This window comes from Sturnira hondurensis, unplaced genomic scaffold, assembly GCF_014824575.4.
Source record: "Sturnira hondurensis isolate 20B ecotype Veracruz unplaced genomic scaffold, ASM1482457v3 Scaffold0005220, whole genome shotgun sequence".
NCBI lineage: Eukaryota > Metazoa > Chordata > Mammalia > Chiroptera > Phyllostomidae > Sturnira > Sturnira hondurensis.
In genome coordinates this window covers 2,022,644-2,040,822 of record NW_028077851.1, presented here as the reverse complement: position 1 = coordinate 2,040,822, position 18,179 = coordinate 2,022,644, and the positions used below count along the sequence as shown (strand labels likewise).

General features: G+C 40.6%; 1 protein-coding gene across 1 annotated transcript in view; it reads right to left on the bottom strand.

Moving 5' to 3' along the window:
• Positions 1–9,841: 9,841 nt before the first annotated feature.
• Positions 9,842–18,179, bottom strand: part of SMPX (small muscle protein X-linked) — a 48,631-nt gene continuing 40,293 nt past the window's right edge. The window contains exon 5 of the mRNA XM_037046235.1: positions 9,842–9,876. The gene's annotated coding sequence lies outside the window, so the exon portion shown is untranslated. The remainder of the gene's footprint in view (positions 9,877–18,179) is intronic.

Sequence of the window (18,179 nt, the reverse complement as noted above, 5' to 3'; positions counted from 1 at the left end):
TGAGAAGCCTGTACTTAGGTTTTTTTTCCTTTGGGCACATGTCAAACCTCTGTTAACAAGATAGGGAGTTTTGTTGTTGTTGTTGTTGTTGTTGTTGTTGTTAAAATCACATATGGCCTTAGCAAACTTCCTAGGATCTTCAGACTTGGCGATCCATGATCAATCCATTACAGCTAAAGATCCCTGTGGCTCAGAATTTTCTGATTCCCACTCTGGTAAACATGAACATCTTGTTTCTGGTGGTGAAGTAGTGATCCCTGGCCTCTTTCACTCTTAGCTATTCCTAATATATTGATATTAGGGAGCCCATTACCAACTAGGGGTACAGAAAGCATTTCAAAGTAGTTAGGGAAAACTGGGAAGTAGGAACTGAATAGGGACTATGCAGAACCATGTGGAATTGAACCTATGGTGGGCTATGCTTCTTGACACGGTGAGCTATGCTTCTTGTGATGAATGAAGGGAGTTTAAGACACATGACATTGGTCCTAGTGGTCTTAAGGCAGATAATGGTGATGGCATGTGTGTTAGGGGAAGGTGAAGGAAGTGACTGCTTGCCCTTTCTTTTCTGCCAGGAGACAAATGATCCCACCTCATGAGTGAGTATTTCACTCTTGACCCTGCCAAGTGAGATGTAGTAGTCCAAGGAAGAATGAGTCTTCCAAGGGTATATTATTTGGGGTGATTATAGATAATTATTTAATTTTTCTGGTTTACTGGTGGTTGCCAGAATGTTCCCCTTAACACTGCCTTCAGCCCCAACTAGGACAAATAACTCATTCCAGTTAGCTCCTATTTTCCTAAGGCTATTTGTTGCAATTCATGCCCAGATAGCATTCCTATATGAGTCAAAGTTTATGGCTGCAAGCAGTAGATTTGGGATAATTCACATATTCAGTGGGAGTGCTGGAGAAACAGACTTGAAAAGAAGCTTGGGGAGAAAAGAGTGAATATGACAGAACTATCAACAAATCATGCCATAGAAAAGTTTGCCAAGGACACCAGCACACCGCTGCTCAATGGTGACTGAGTCTTGCCTCAGGCACTGCTTCTATTTAAGTGGGAAGGCCACTAATGTCAATCTGGAATCAATTCTAAGTAAATTTTAACTGTCCACTGCTCCTTTTCCCATACTCAAATGGCCTACTTTAATTCATGTGCCCAAGCCCTATCTCTGCATGGAGGTAAGTCTCTGTTCTTTCTGTGAGGGAAAGCCAGAAGATGTAGAGTGACTGAACCTTTAAATATAAGAAGTGAGTACAATTGTTGGTCAGAAACGAAAATCTGTTTCAACTAATAACTCACAGGATTCATATTTATTTATTCATATTTATTTCTGTGAAAGAAGAGCCTTTATATTAGTCAGTGTAAGGTTCAGCTGTGAGTAATGAAAACCCCAACGTACAGAAAAGCGGTTTTGTTTTCCTCCCTCAGAAATGTAGGCAGTTCCAGTCTAGTGTGGTGGCTCTATGAACATAGGCTCTTAGCAACACACAGCTTTCACCTCGTGTTCCAAGATAGCAACTCCTGCTGCGACCATTACATCTGCATTGCAGCTAGAAGGAAAGAGGAAAAAGGAAAGAAAGAAGCAGCTGACCTTTGCCTTCAGAGATACTTAGCAGGAATCATGAACACTGCTTTTGCTTAATGAACCTTAACTAGAATTTACCTACTAGGCCACCATGAGCAGCAAAAGGAGTGGATGTAAAGCTGGTTAAAATTTAGATTTGGTTAGATTGGTTAGCTGGTTAAAGTTTTATTACTCAGGAAAGGGGGGAAGAATGAATATTGGAGGACACCTAGCTCTCTCTGCCACTTTCAAGACACTTTTACATTTTACAGTGGAGGAACTGCCTTCTACCTTTTCTGTGTTCTCATCACTCCCAAGTCATTATGGTGCAGAAGCCAATCAAAGGAAAAGAATTGCTTGCCACCTTTCAATCTCAGGGCTTCTCAGGAGAGCATATAATGATCTACTCAACCACATTTCCATTGCTGATGCTTCGATTTGCTATTCTTTCTTGATGTAATTACCTCATTTTCCATTTTCACTGCAGAGCCTACCTAGCAATCTACCAAATCATTGATATTGATTACACATTATCTTTAAGTCCTCTTTCTCTTTCATTCTTTTTATCAATTTTTTCAAGGATGCTTTGTTTTTGAACTGATACCTAAACCCCAAGTCATGTACAGTTTTGCAATGACTTATAAAAAACAACAGATAGCCACTCTGACAGAAAGTCTAGAGTGACTTTGGGCCATAGGGTTTAACCATGAAGAAGTTTCATTGCAGCTTTAAAAAAATTCTAATAGATGAGAACATGCTGCTTTTAAGAAAAGAGATATCTGGATCTGATTAACTGGTTTTCTAGGGACACACCTATTTTAAAATTAAAACAAGCCCTCATAGTGATAATAATCTTGTACACTAATTATATATGGAGCACAAGTAATATTAATCATGTAGTATTATCTATATTTATATAGATATACTTACACATTTATTTATATAGATCTCTATTTATTTACTATAGATAGATATATGCCTCCCTGACTTTATGGCTATGTCATCATGATGAAAATGTAACTTGGAAAATATGCAGGAGGGGAGAATATTTGTGAAATTAATTTACATAAAACATCCTATGAATTTCTGTTTTTTAAATTATTTTCATCACCAACCCTGTTTCAAAATGTGCACCCTTGTAGGGGGAAAAAAGATATCATTTCCAAATCCAAATGTTTTTTCCCTCACTTATTTTTAGTGGGAAAATAGTAAGAATGATTCACTTCCTCAATTAAAGTAAAAATGCATATTTAGCCAGTCACATCTTCAGAAGAAAACTTGTCTGTGATCTACTACAATAAGAACTTTATTTATTTATTTTTCTAGCCATTTGTGCACAGAAGCTATGAGGGCTCTGTGCCTCATCCATATTCTCTTGGCTCCTATACTTCAGCACACATGAGACAGCTTCCAATCTGCCAATCCCTGCATTCCTTTGTTGGGTTTAGGGGGTGCTTTCCCTGCAAAGTGCACTTTGCCTGCTGGTACAGCAGGCAGCCCTCAATCAACGATGGTGGGGAGTTGGTGCGCATAAATACCCGAGCTCCTTTGATGGAGCTGGGATCACTCTGGGGCATGTTTTCTTCAGACTCCCAGAGTTTCCTCTGCAGGATTGAACTCCAGTTACTCATAGTGGTCAGTACTTCACAATCTCTGCCATCCTGCCTTTATCTCCCCTCCCTAGTTCTGTGCTGGTGTTTCCTTCCCTGCCCAAACAAGCTATCTTTATTTGAAGCCTTGTCTCAGAGTCTGCTTCTGGGGAAAAAAGGAAAACAGAAACAAACAAACAAAAAAACCTTATTAATGTGCTTACTATCTGGACATTTGCCTAAATCATTACTTCTGATCTAGATAGAGAAATCTGTATTATGTGAGATTTAAATAAAGTCAAAATTATGGTTTAAATCAGTAGATATATAGATTTATTTTAAATCATTGTTGGTAATTTTTTCCTAGCTCTCCATATGCTTGTCAAATAGGACCCTCAAACATACTCATCAAAACTCAGCTTTGAAAGTGTCTGGGTGAAGTCTATTTACTCACGTCCCTGAGACCCCAACAAGAGGAGAGAGGGGAGGGAATTTCAGGGGAAATAAGGGAGGGACTTAGAGGAACCTATATAAAGGATACATGGACAACAACTGAGAAGGGTGGAAATGGGAGGGAGGGGGAGCATGGGGGGTGGGATGGGATGGGAGTAATAGACAGAAAACTGTACTTGAAAAATAATTAAATAAAAATATTGGAAAAGAAAAAAAGAAAGTGTCTGGGTGAAGAGACTCCACAGTGCAGTATTCTCTCCTCCAATAATGTCAGGCCCTATGCTGGATCAAGGCTCATTGCCTATTGATTTGGCTGTAGGTTTAGTTTTAAAAGCACAATACAGCATTTTAAGTGATTGTTCATCTTTCTAATAGAGCAGCCAGGATTTAGATGCAGCTCAGTCTGAATTCAGAGACCAAGCTCTTAACTGCATGCAGAACCATGGTGCTGGAGGGAGGGCTGCTAAACTGTTCTGTGGGCTGTGGCTATGTTAATCTCACTGGAGTAAGGAGAGCAAATAAGGGATTAAGAAAAGGCTGGTGCCTGAGTCACCCAGGGCAGTTCCAGGTCACATGTGCACCAAGACTATGTGACATTTAGATGACTCAGGTCACCCCAAGCCAGATTATCTTTTCGTCCCTTCGTGGCCAGGCCACATGCACTTGAAAGCCCTCGTGCATCCTCCTTATCCTTCAGGAGAAAATAGATGATGAGTGTTTGATTATGCATGAAATAGATAGGCTTACCCTGCTCAGCCAGAACACCGAGAAGCCACAGAATCTTCTTCAGTGACTCCACAGGCTCTAAGAGCAAATGTACTTTCTCTCTTCCTCTCCCTTCCCCTCTCTCCCTTTCATTTTCTCTTTGTCATTCTGTCTCTGTCTATCTCTCTCCCCTTCCCTCCCTCCTTCCCTCCTACACACCTTTCTGTTTACCAACTTTTATGCAAGAAAGCTCTGAAGTTTAAAAACATTCTTTGACATGTCTCTGTTTGGGCAAAGTCATGTGATCCAGAGTTGCCCCTCAGATATTTTTTGCAGCTCCTACCTCTCATGGACCCGCCTACCTTGTGTCTAGGTCTCTGTAGAGTTCCCAGCACATCCATAATTAGGTCAAATGCATCAAGCCTCCCAAGGAAGAATCACTTGTCCTAAAAATCTAATTCCCAGAAGCACAGCAAGTGATTTCAACTTAAATATTTACTGGGATCAAAAGTTGGCAAATAACCATGATGTTTGAGGCCAAGAGATTGTTACATAACCATCCTTCTGCAGAGACAATGAGGTCACATGTTTGCCTGTCTAATCACTGATCAGGGACATGTTTGATTGCAGATAATGTGCTCACTGGCCCACAACTTAATTACTGAGTGTCTGAATCAACAACGCTTTCAGATCTAGGTCTTGCCTAATGGTGCATCTGCTAGAGATCATTGCCTCTATTTGGCCTTTAAACAAAAGTTCTGGGGGATACAATGGGCCATTGCCAGTGCTGTTCTCTATGACCTCTTGTGGAAAAACTTGCCAATTCCCACAGTTTGTTTTCCAGCCATCAATAGGCATTATCCTTTATAACCAGGACCAAATGGAACAAATGACTCCAGGGTGGCAGATATTGGTAAGCCTCTGGTGGAAACATGCTCTCCAAGAAAATTAAGGCACAGTCAATATGGCATATCTACAGCCAGAGTCCAGTTATCCTGACAGAAAGGTTCCAGAGCAACATGGGGAGGGGGATTCCTTTCCCAAGCTGGTAAATAAAACATGCTGAGAAAAGTCTAGGGAAATAAGCAAGTAATAAGTAAGATAGGGCCAAAATGTTGAGTCCATGGGTTGGGGGTCCCAGCAGTTGACTAGGATCTAACTACAGAGTTTAGAGTCCAGTGGGTCTCTCATTAGGGACATCTCTCCTGGCTATTTCCTCCTTCCAAATACCCCATGCTATGTGTATATGATTTGCCCAGGCTCCAGATAGAGTTCTACCCTCTCCTTCTCAGCCATCATTGTCTAGATTTGGGGAAAAAAGTTGGGGGTGGGGTATTATTGGTGTTTTTGTTTGTTTTTTAAGGTTTAAAGCATCTTGGTCTATGCACAGGTAATATTTAGGCACTAGAAAGAGTTATGCCCGTTTCCTTGCCTGCAAAATCAAATAAATGCAATGTACTATTTTAAAGAAATTATTATTATAAAGTTGGATTCATCCATATTGTTTTAGGATACTTACCAAGGCCTAATTTCCAATACTGATAGGAATGTCCATGCCCTGCTGGGCATCCAGCCCCCTAGACATTGAGATGTATCCCTTGGTTTCTTCAAATGTCCATCGCTTTCCAGTGATTGCAGAAAAACTCAGCTCTGGCTAGGTGAGGAAAGTGAGGATTGCCTAAACCCAAGAATCTTTCCATGTGTGGCCGGGGCCGGAAGACAAAGGGTAAAACAAAGCAAAACAAAACTATAAATAAAGCATAAAACCTCCCCTGCACCCGCCCCCCCCCCCACTTTTTTTTGCTTGAATCCTGCCATTAGCTATAAGGCAGTGTGACTTGTGTGAGCAATTGGACTGATTGTTGGTCTGTTCCAAAATGACTCTGAACAGAAATTCCTCCAGGACCTTGTCTTGTCTAGTGCACCACAGATGTGTGAGCAATGTTAAGGAGTGGGAATAGTTTCCAGAGAAGTCTAGAGTCCTCATTCCATATGTCTAAAGAATAGAAGCAACCTGCAAACAGGGTAAAATCCTGCCTGTACCTCCTCCCAATCACTCTGCCCAACTTTCGATCAGGTTTGAAAATTAGAGTTTAGAGTGCAGACCTGCTTTTGCTTTGCAGCTCCTCTGCAACTGAAGCCCAATGAGAAAATCCCCTTTCCTTCTGGAATTTGCATGTTGGATATACCCTCACTGAACCAAGGAAAGGCTGGTCATAAAAAAAAAGAGAGCCTTGGTCTCTTAATAGCATGGTCTCTCATAGTCAGTGGTGGCACTGAATTATTTTGCAGAGAAGTCAAATGTTATGGGAGGTATTTTTCTTCTGTAATAAACAAGCACTGGGGCCAAGAATATGAAAATGATTGCTTAATTGAGATTGTTTTTCTTCCTCTGAACAGTACTTTTCAGTGATGGTGTTTTTAAGGCTGTAATCTTATTTTATAGATGAACCCTCTCTTTTATAATCTGCATATTTTTAACAGTGTGATTTGCCTTCAGTGTGGGATCTAAGCAGGTGTAACTATTTGCTTAGAGAAAAAAGAAACTCATCCTATGAACTCTAAGGGTTTTCTTTGCCTGGTGACATGCTGGCAGGTCACATTATCCTTACTGGTTGCTCTGAACATGGCTTGTTGATTGAGCACACAATCATGTCTGAATGGCATGACAATAAATCCTCACCTTTGGAGAAGCACAGACTTTTCCATAATGGTCTGTGAGGCAAAGAACTATCTGTGGGCCACACTGATGCAAATATTAAGCATCAAGTTAAAAATTCCAAGGGAGAATTAATTACCAAATTAAAGACAGTTTCTATTTCAAGGTTGGAAAGCAATGAGGTAATGCCATGGGCCTTCAAAGAGAACTAGTTTTAATTGACCAACCTGTAGTCCTTGAATCCAATGAGTCCTGTTTCTTCCCCATAAACCTTTCTATGTTTCATCTTGAAGAAGACACTAATTCTACATTAGCGTCCAAGAATGGAGGAGGGGGGTTTCACAGAATGGAACATTGTAATTAGTGGTGGCCCTTATATGGACCTGATCATAATGGGAGGCCTTTTATAAATTCCGACTGCTCCAGTGAAAAATGAGGGATGTGTTTGGATAATTATCATCTCTCATGCCCTGAGCATAACTTTTAAAATTCTCCTGTACCATTCACCTACTCAGGAAGAGGAAAGCTAAACCTTCCAATCTGTGCTCTTGAAATAATCAGGATCATAAAATATGAGTGGTTGAGAAATTCTGGAGAAGCTTGCTGGTTCCAGATGGCCTCTGCTCCAAAAGGAGAAGCTTTTTACATGCCCCATGTGGTTCTGAACTCTGTGGGGCCTTCTTTCATCAGTACCTCAAGCACAAGATAGAAAAATCTCATGCTGGGGAGGGGATGGTGGGAGTGTTTGAAGGAAGGTGATTGCCGGGCTAAATGTGCTGTTTTCCTCCCAGCACTTAGCACACGGCCTTCCACGGAGAAGGCGGCCAGGCAGTGTGGGTGGAATGATTGTTGTATTGTATTCAGATCCTCACCTGTCAGTGGAGTGTCTTAAGTTGATACCAATTGTAGCATACGTGCTATAAACTGGCTGTTGTACCTTATGCTTTACTGTAAATACTCAAACCAGTGTTGTTTATAGTTTACTCTGTCTCTCTCTCCTAATCAAGCTTCAACTACTTGTACCTTGTTTTACTTCAAAGAAAAGTTACATAATAATTGGTTGTTTACAAACCTAAAGAAAAATCAGGCTGTTTCAACATGATGTATGGGTTTTTAAAGAGCCATTTTGCATGAGATATGAATTTTTACAATTATGACTTCACTAAAAATAAACTCTGCCTTTTCATGCATTATATGTATTGTCCAACAAAGGATGGGCTATAGAACTTGTTAAACCCCATACACAGTAAATTTGAGCCTTAATGACAACAAAAATACATATTAAATACAAAACTCTCGAAAGTCCATTTAATTTGTCTAATTATTCTGGTCTGTATTATGCTGCAAATCTTACTTGGGAGACTGCATTAAAATATGAGGACAGTTTTTATAACATTAAACCAGAATTTAATTTTGAAACAGAATATCAAATTATCTATATGTAAACAAAGGGAACACTAAAGTAAATTTTGTAATCCTGCCCAACTCCCCGCATCAGGAAGGCACAGGAAGGCCCAAGGCAACCAATGCTCTAGTATTTAGAACTTGCTTGCCGATAGATGATCAGGCTGGCATATTTGGTTCTGATTGATATTCCCTGCCCTGCACATCTTATTAGATTTTGATCACGAGGCTAAGCCATACCATAGCAGGATGTCTGGAACCCATGACTAGATGGGTGGCTGTTCAGAAAAACCTGAACCTTTCAGGCACCACTGAATTTGTAGTCAGTCACATGTGTGCAGTGATAGTCCTGCTTTGGGAAACTGCTCCCTGTGAAATAGAAAAGCTAAAGACTCATTTTTGGTTGGGATGTTTAGAAGTGCATCTGATTTATTTTAATGGCAGTCACTGAGAAAAGAATAAAAGTCATAGTGTTGGGTCTCTGTATACCAGGTAGGGGACACACTTATGTTTAAAATACTGTGATCCTGAGAACCTGGTCCCTCAAATCTTCATCATGTGAAGTTGCCTGGTTATCTGAGAAGATCAGAAGACTAGAGGAGCACGAGTGATTCCTTTTGGTTTATAACCATGTTGGCCATTGACTAAGTTTAATAGAGATTCTCCATGTTCGCAGCAGAAAACACAGCTCATCTTTCTTAGGACAACTAAGGTATGATCTGTCTCTTTTCTTCCCATCCCTCAGCTTTATTTTATTGTATCTTGTGATGAACTCTATATCCCATCTGGGCAGAGGGAATTTCTGAGCCTCTATAGAATTAAAATGCAATCACCATAAAGGTTATCCTTGGAGTAGGAAAATCAATGATGCCTGATTCCTCGAGCAATAGTTAACTTCATTTGCAGTGATCAATCAGCTATAGTTTTACCTATGGTACCAAATAATTCAGAATGAGCAGCCTCCACTTAGGCAATGTGAAGTTTGCTTGGCTCTGCTATATCATGTCTCTTCATGTGGGGGAATATGTAGCTCTCTAAAGATATAAAAATTAATTTAGTCTTGACTCATATTTTACATTTACTTGCATATTTATTTGAACTCATAAAAAGTTTATTGACATGATTTAGAAGGCAAAGAGCTAAAATACATTTCAAATAATGACCAAAATAATGTGGGAAGTAGCTTAGAGAGCTTCCAAAATCACTTTTATGCATATTGCCATATCCCTCTTCATAAAATCATATCCCTTCTCAAAACTACACCTTCTGAGAGGTGAATTTTTGAACTATCTGTTCTGCAAGGTGCCATACATGAAGATAAATTAAAGTAAGAAGGGCAGTCACTAGAAGGAAGAGATACAAATGTACAAACAGGACATTTCTGCTAGAGTCTTGGGCATTCAGGAGGCTCATAATCTTCATACAAATATATAAAATTTTTAGTGAGCTATTTTTATTTTAATCCATTGTCTTCCTCTTCAATTCTTTACATCAGCCTGCAAAAGAGAAACCAAAGGAAGCATAGGTTTAGTTTTCATGAGCTATTTTTAGGGGCAGCTTGTAAATCAGTATGATGGGTACAAGTCAAAATCGAACTTGGACATTTCATGTCTCAATTTCATGAATGTAAAGTGAACTATGAGTAGAAAGTGTGACCATGAACTTTGGCTCTATTGATTTAAATAATTCCAAACTAAATGAGAATGTCTTCCTTCTGAAGGATTAGAGTATGATGCTCACCTTATTTTTATGACTTGAAAGACCTTCGGCGCCTGTGGTCAATTTGCAATCATGGCTCCAGTTTTCACTCCTCCCTGTACTCATCCCCATGGCCATGACACTTTTTAGTATCCTGCTATTGTGGGTAGGGATAATTCCTCATCTCTTGAGTTTGGCCATGTGACTTGTTCAGCCAACAGAATGAGGCCAGAGTGATATTGTGCCGGTGCTGAGCCTAACCCTCAATAGATATCACATGTTTTTGTTTATTCTTTTGTGCCTCTGCCATTTCCATGAGCAGGGTATGCCCAAGCTTGCCTGCCAATCACAGAAGAAGGACAAGAAACATGTAGAGCAGCGCCACCCTGGCTAACATGTCTTAACCAAGCCCCATCTAGCCCAGAACCTCCAGCTGCCACAGATGCATAAGTGATCTCAGTCTAGATTGGCTGAGCCCCAAACATATGAGCCAGAATAAGAAATGATTTTGTTCTAAGCAATTGGATTTGAGGGTGGTTGGTTATGCAGCAATAGCTAATTAGTATGCCATTTCTTTTCAAAGCTCTGATAATCAGGGATCCTTGGGCATATTTACGCATTTGTTTTCCCTTTTCACTTGGAGTCTATTCATTGTGTGTGATTCCTTATGTGAACCGGTTGAACCTTTTGTAAGAAATGGAATTCTCACATTTTTTATTACAAATGGCCGAAGAAAGAAAACTCCACAAATGGGTTACCCCTGTTGTGGCAGACACTGTGGCATTGCTCTCTCCATGTCCACCCACAATCACCTTTTCCCTTGCTCTTTAGTACAAAGACTGGTCACCAAATACCAGTCTTTGGTATTGGCCTTCCTGGGCTCCCTTATAGCCAGGGCAGAATGGGACCCAGTTTTGGCTACTGAGCCCTTAGGAGAATTCTACAGCAAAGGTCTTTTAGAAAGCTTTGCTGTCCTGTATATTTCTTTAGGTATTACAAAGCCCATTGTGTCATTTGACAGCATTGCTGTGATGTAATTTGTGTTATACTTATTGTTGAGGTTAAACACATAGACATTCAAAAAGCAAAGTCAGTAGCTCAAAGTCGCATTGCTGGTAAGTAGAAAAGGTAGGCTTTGAACTCAGGTGCCCTAACTCAGGCTCCTTCTACTCCACTAACAGGGAAGGTTTGGATGGTTCTCAAACTAGAGGGAAAGGAAAGTATTAATGATTGCAGAACTGGAAAACATTATCACCAGCAGTCAGCACAGGCTCTTTTATATTTCTCTAGCATTTTTTTAGAAACTCAATTTTTACTCCATGCCATCACCAAGAGGAAGCAAAATACCACCTCCTTCCCAGTTCAGGATTTCCAAGGGAAATGCATTTTGTTGAACAGCAACTCCACAGCCTCTTTCCAGCCCACCATGTGGGCCCATCTCTGACCACTTTCTCTCATACACCCTGCACTGAGTTTGCTGGGCAGTTGCTGCTTCTATAACATGACAAGAACCTTCAGGCCTCTCCCTGTTTGGTTATAACTTTTGACTAAGCTCTCCTCCATGCTGCATTGTAATTATTTGCCCATATGCATAATCTCTTTCCTTCATAGCTTTCCTGATATAGCTGTCCTGCCACTAGGCTGTGACCTTCTGAAGGGTGTGAACATGTCCTATTCATTTTTACATTGCCTATCATAGCACCTGACACATAGCAGGGGCCTGAGGGCTAATGATTTGGACCACTGGAGAAGTGAGAATAGGACAAGAACTGGAGTTGGAGTTACAGCCAAATCCACACTCTCCAATGTGAGGCAGCAGGAATGAGCAAGGGGACACTGGTGCAGTAAATCAGGAGTGTTGATTTGATGTGCTACATCCCCATGGTGCTGTCAAGTCTGTCCTAGGCCCCAACCATAGCCCCATCATGGCTATGTGTGAGCTCAAGCTATTTTATTGCTATGGTCACTGTCCTGGGTGACATATGGCCAGTGTTGGGCTAAGTGAGAGGCCAAGACAAGCTGCCCTTGAAGCCAAGACATTCCGTCAGCTTCTGTGAGCAACATGGGAGGGGTGATGATTCATTGCAAATTGTCACTTAAGCATGTTCTATGAGGTGTAATTTTTCTCTGAGAAGTGACCAGACTATGAAACACCATCTGCAGCTCAGAAGTGGGAACCATTTCTATGACAGCTTTGATATGGACTTTCACCACCACGCATCTACCCCAGGTAGTAAATTTACGGCTATACAGTTATACTGAGAAATTTAGGATGAGCCAGTCCTAATGACTTTTCAGCAACTATTTTAAAGCCCTAAGAAGTTCCTCGTGATTGCTTCAGCTGATTGATCTCTTTGACTTTGAGACAGTTTTGAAAACATAGGGAAACCTTTACTCAGTTTGCCTGAACCACTGAGGTGCATTTTTTTCTGTATTATTCAGAAAAAACAAAGGCATGGAATTCCTGATGCCATACTGGCCTAAGGGAACAGTGTTTTCCCATTTGCTCACTGTGCCTGTGAGCCAAGGGAAGCCTGGGAACCTGGCTGAAGAGGGGGATGCTGGGACAGTGCCATCAGTCTGTGCTCTGTGTGAGGGTGGAGGAACACCTAGCTGATGGTGATTTTGCCAGTTTCGAATATCTACTATGTGCCAGGCATGCCACCACTGACTTTACACTATTATCTCATTTAATTTGCAAACTGAACCTGAGTCTTCCTTGTAGAAGGAGCTAGGCAGGAGGTAGCAGAGGGAATTGAGGAGTCATTGCAGTCCACTTTCTGCAGACCACCCTGCACCCACCCCCTAGCTCCCCTGTCCCTCCCAGGTCCCAATAAAATTCCAGAGGGCCCAGCAACCTTGAACACAGGACACTGATGATGGATAAGGTCACACAGGGTCTTTCTAGAAGTGCAAAGTTCCTCAGAGGACTAGCATTTCTCTCCGTGGCCTTGTGGGGACTCAGTGTGTACTCAGAATGGTGGTATGTTACTGAAATACAAGAATCCAGGAATCCAGAGACCTGGGTCAGGACTCAAATTTAGAAATGGGAACAATGGGAAGGGATCCAGAGCTAAAATTGCTCAAGCTGGAAAGCTCACTTGTTTGTCGAGTTGTTGGAATGCAAGTGTGTTGGGCAGTATCCCAGGCCACACTGCTGTGCTGCCTAGACACCAGCTGTCAGCTATTCTCCTGTGTCTTGTTCTCCCATAGGGGACATTTGTGAGATTGAAGGGGAATGCAAGGTACCCTGCTGAAAAGTCATTCTCCAGGTATCCCAGACACCTTTTTTACCCCAAACAAAAAGACATAGAAACCCCACTTCTACTTTGGGAAAGGCTCACATTGGCTGGTCCCAGGGTGATACACCCAATATCTGCCTATGTTACCCTAAGTCCAGGCTGAGGAGCATGTGATGTTTATGCCTTGCCATGACCCATTTATAGCTGGGTTACTCATAGTCACCATGGTCCCACATACATCATTTAGGAAATAGACTCCACTCAACACTTATCTGCATTTGGTCCTCCCACCAGACTCTCAGGGACAGTGCAATAATTATTTCCTCTTATGTGGTGCTAAATCATAGAGCCATAAACACAGTGACACATAAAAGTAGTTGAGAAAAAGGTCGTGCCTCATATTCTGTCCAGTTCCGTAGGCAACAGCCGGCCATGCACCCAGAGCAGACTGGTTCAAGCTTTGGAGTTTGTTAGAAGACATTTGTAGAGCTCTCTAGTTTATGAAGTTCATTCACACACATTGTCGCACGCACTCATCATGACCACATGATGAGGAAAGCAGAGTAAGCTACAAATAAGGCTCCTATGGAACCTCACCCACCAAGGTCAGAAGACAGGAAGTGCACAGCTGGAACTGCACCCAGGCAACTCCAAACTTAGAACTCTTTCTGGTATCCCAAATAGCCACTCAGAAAGCAAAAGGAAGAAAACTCTTAAGTAAAAACTTTAAACACTTTTATTTAAACTATAAAGCGTCCCCCAAAATTGGCTTTTATGCCCATGGAGCCTTTCAGTGGCTAACATACAAACTGAAATGTTTCAGCAAATACCTACTAAAAGCAGGAAAGGTGTGAGAGTCACAAAGAGCAGGACTTTGTGGGGAAGGGACTCTGCACCTAGGATTGAGATTCAAGTAGTGTTACATGCTGGGCATGGAGAATTTAAGTCACTTGAAGGCAAAGGCAAGTTGCATATCCAAGTTAAATTTCATTAAAATAAGTTCAAAAGGGGGTTTAATTCTATTGTATTGAGAATTTGTTGCATTGGATATTAAGGCAGAGCTGGGGGCTGGTGGCTGAGACAAGATTGAATTTGGGAAGATCTTGTTGGGAAAAGGGGCATAATCAAGACTACTGACAGACAGATCCTGGTTTTGTGGTCAGTTTCTCTCCATCCATCAGAGCACAGAATTCCCTGTTTCTAAAGAGGCCACTGGCTTCCCTGGGGAAACACTGACCCAAGACTTCCCTAGCAAAGCAAAGCTGAATAACACCCAGAGGTAGACAAAGTGACAAATAAAGTTCTCAAAGTTTCAGAAGATAGTGAAACCCATCTAAGTTGTTTAGGCCTGTGTATTCAAGGGCCTAAAGATAATGGTGCTTAGACCAAAAATACCCAGCCTCCTCTTAAATCTGTCTAGCAACAGTCTGTGGCAGCAAAGAGTTCTGGAACATCTAAGTAGAAAACCAATTCCTTGATATAAAGTTAACAGAATCTATGAAACAAATGTAGGCCTTCCTATCTCTCTCTCCAACAAGGCATCCTGGAAAACATATTGTCATGGTGATCACCTTACAGCTGATTGACTTTGTTCATTTGTTTGCTTTTTTTTATAGTAACAATGATGGTAGTGAGTATCCCAAAGACTCAGAATCCAATGAAAACCTAGCATTAGGCAATGCTATAACTAACTATAAAGCTTTATAATATTCTAAAACTATAAACCTATTTTCAAAGATGAATGGAACTAGAGCTTTAGTATTGCTCCTCATTTTAGAAATTTGGAAATTAACATCCAGAAGGTTGAGCTACTTGTCCAAGGTCACATAGCTAGTTAATGGCTGGTCCAGGATTTAAAGCTTGTCTGGAGCTCGTTCTCTTACTCTAAACTCTCTCAACACTTGCATAAAGCAGGCACAAGTAATCTATGCATATTGACAGGGCATTAGAGTCACCTTGCATGAACAAGTGATACAGCGAAATATATCTCTAGTGCGTCGATGATTTGACTTAACATTCTTATAATTGAGCTAATGAATACCAAAATTTAATTTTTAAAAATGTCATATCTCCCCTAATTTTAGCAGGGGTTCTTTTTAATGTTTATAGAATAAAATGCACAAATCTTAAGTGAAAAGCTGGATGAATTTTTTATATGTGTATACTTATGTAAAGCTTTTATTTTTACATAGCTCTTAAATACTACTGTATATCCCAACATATCCTCAAGGTTTTGTTTGTTTGCTTGAGAAAAACTAGTTCCAAGAGATGATAAAACAAGTTTTACTTTTGAAAGAAAGGATGGGGAGGGGAGGGGAAAAAAACTTCCCGTGGTCAGATCAATTGAGAAATACTAGGTTAAGCAAAAATAAACTGTCTTTTTTAGGGCTCCTCAAAGTTTTAAATATCCAAATGCATATTGGGTGTGGGGATGATACCATGTAGAATTTTCAAAACTTAGTCCATCTGCTGGCTCAGCGGATTAAGTGGCGGCCTGCAACTCAAAAGGCTGCTGGTTCAATTCCCAGTCAGGGCACATGCCTGGGTTGCAGGCCAGGTCCTCATTGCAAGGCCCATGAGAGGCAACCACATTGATGTTTCTCTCCCTCTCTTCCTCCCCTCCCCTCTCTCTAAAAATAAATAAATAAAATATTCTTTAAAAAATTTATTCAGTCACTGAGCCATTTTCCAGTGTTCTACTGTTTGTATTCTTTTTCATTTATAATTCATCATGTCACAAATAGTCGGTTTTATCAGATGGATAAACCAGAGTTTACTTTAATTAAATCCTTTTATTGGACACTTAAGTTCTTAATCAATTGTGCTATCATAAATGAACAGAACTTTTCCACAGGAACATTTTCTTTATGATGGCTTCTGCCAAGGCTTACATAGGTTGAGCCTTTCTCCATTTACAAAGCCTCATGCCCTCATCATCCAGGCCAACATAGCACTTGCTATATGATGGACACTCAATATCTGTTGAGAGAATGAGCAAGTGTCTGTTTCATATCATTTTCACACTCATCTCTATGAATTTTATAAGGGGAAAATTGATAACTCTGTTCCATTGAGCATCCCTTTGATTACTAGTGAGGCTGTATATTTTCTCATGTTTCTCTACTAATTACATACCCACTTTTGAGAGTTGTGAGCCCATTTCCTTTATGTTTATCTATTAAGGTGTTAGTGTTTTGCTTCCCAATTTGCATGGTCTCTTTACATAATTGTACGTTTCATGCAAAACAATTTTCTTTATAGAGTTTTCTATTTAATGTTTTTTCAAGTACGGAATTATTTTTAATTACTTAGGTTGTGGGATGATTTTGATAGCTCTTCTTTAAAATGCTATCTGCGAAAGCTTAATCAATGACTTCATTTTTTCCCCAAATCATTCCAACCATTATTTTAAAGTTTAGTTATAGCCAAATGTTAACTTTTGAAGCCATTATTAAAGAACTTTAATTTTATTGTCTTAAAAGTAATAGCAGATTGCCCTGGGCAGGTATCTCAGTTGGTTGCTTAGAGCATTATCCTGATATGCCAAGGTTACAGGTTTGATCCCTGGTCAGGGCACATATAAGAATCAATAATAATAATAATAATAATAATAATTCCTCCTCCTCTTCCTCCTCTTCATCTTTCTCTTCCTCTTCTTTTTCTTCTTCACCCACCTCCTCCTCTTCTTCTTCTTCTCTCTCCTCTCTCAAAAATCAATACATTTTTAAAAAGTGATAGATCAAAAAAGAAGGATGTTCATGGAAAGGAAAGAAGTATCACCTTGAAAATGTGGAGTCTTGTTTATAGGCTATTGTAAATCACTCTCAATGTTGCGGGGTATTTTTTAACCACCCAGAACAGGAGCTCAAATTGGCTGCACGTTAGAATCACCTAGGGAGTTTTTAGAACTCCCAAAACCCAGGCTGCCCCAAACCAATGACATCACTGTCTCTGGCTCTGGGATCAGTATTTTTCTTAATCAGTGTTCTTTTTAAAACTTCCCCCAGGCCTTTGATGTGCAGCCACAGTTGAGAACCACTGGCCTAGAAGCAAGAGCTTGTCAGATGTCTTGTTAAACAACAGATTCTGACTCAGGAGGTCAGGGGTAGGCATGGGGTTGTGCATTTCTAGCAAACCTGCAAAAGGATGTTGTTGTTGAGCCATGGACCATGCTTTGAGGATCAAGGGTCTATAACAAGCAGTGGTTCTCAGTGGGGAGCAGTGGGTACTGTTTTTACCCCCTGGTGGACATTTGGCAGTATCTGGAGATATTTTTTTTGTTATCACAACCAGGAAGAGGGGATGCCACTAGCATCTTCTGCATAGGGGCTAGATTGCTGTAAGCATTCTACAGTAGTACCCAGGATAGCCCCACTCCAAAGAGTTATCTGGCCCAAATGTCTATAGTGCTCAGGTTGAGAAATACTTCTGTGAAAGAAAATGGTTCCAAACCCTAGCTGGGACAGCTGTGTGTTCTGGTGTGAGGAATGGTCCCTTCTGGGGAGCATTTCTCATGGAACATATGATTCATTTTCTGATCAGCTTTAATGAGATGAAGAGTCCCTTCTGGGAAATTAGATTTACCTGCCTCACTAAATAAGCCTTGTTACAGAGTTTAATGACCACTTATACCTGGCCCATCGATGTTACCTAACTACATTTATTTCCTATTCTAAGTTTTTGAACTGGCTTTTTGAGGCTTCTTTGAGCAACTTTGAAATAAGGCTTCAGCATGTTCTTATGATCAATTCATCACAGAAATTGCTATAATACCCTTTGCCATGCTAGTCTCCAAGCTGCTGTGTAGGTGGGACCCTGTCTATACATTCAAGTAATGTTACTGAGTGTCTGCTATGGAA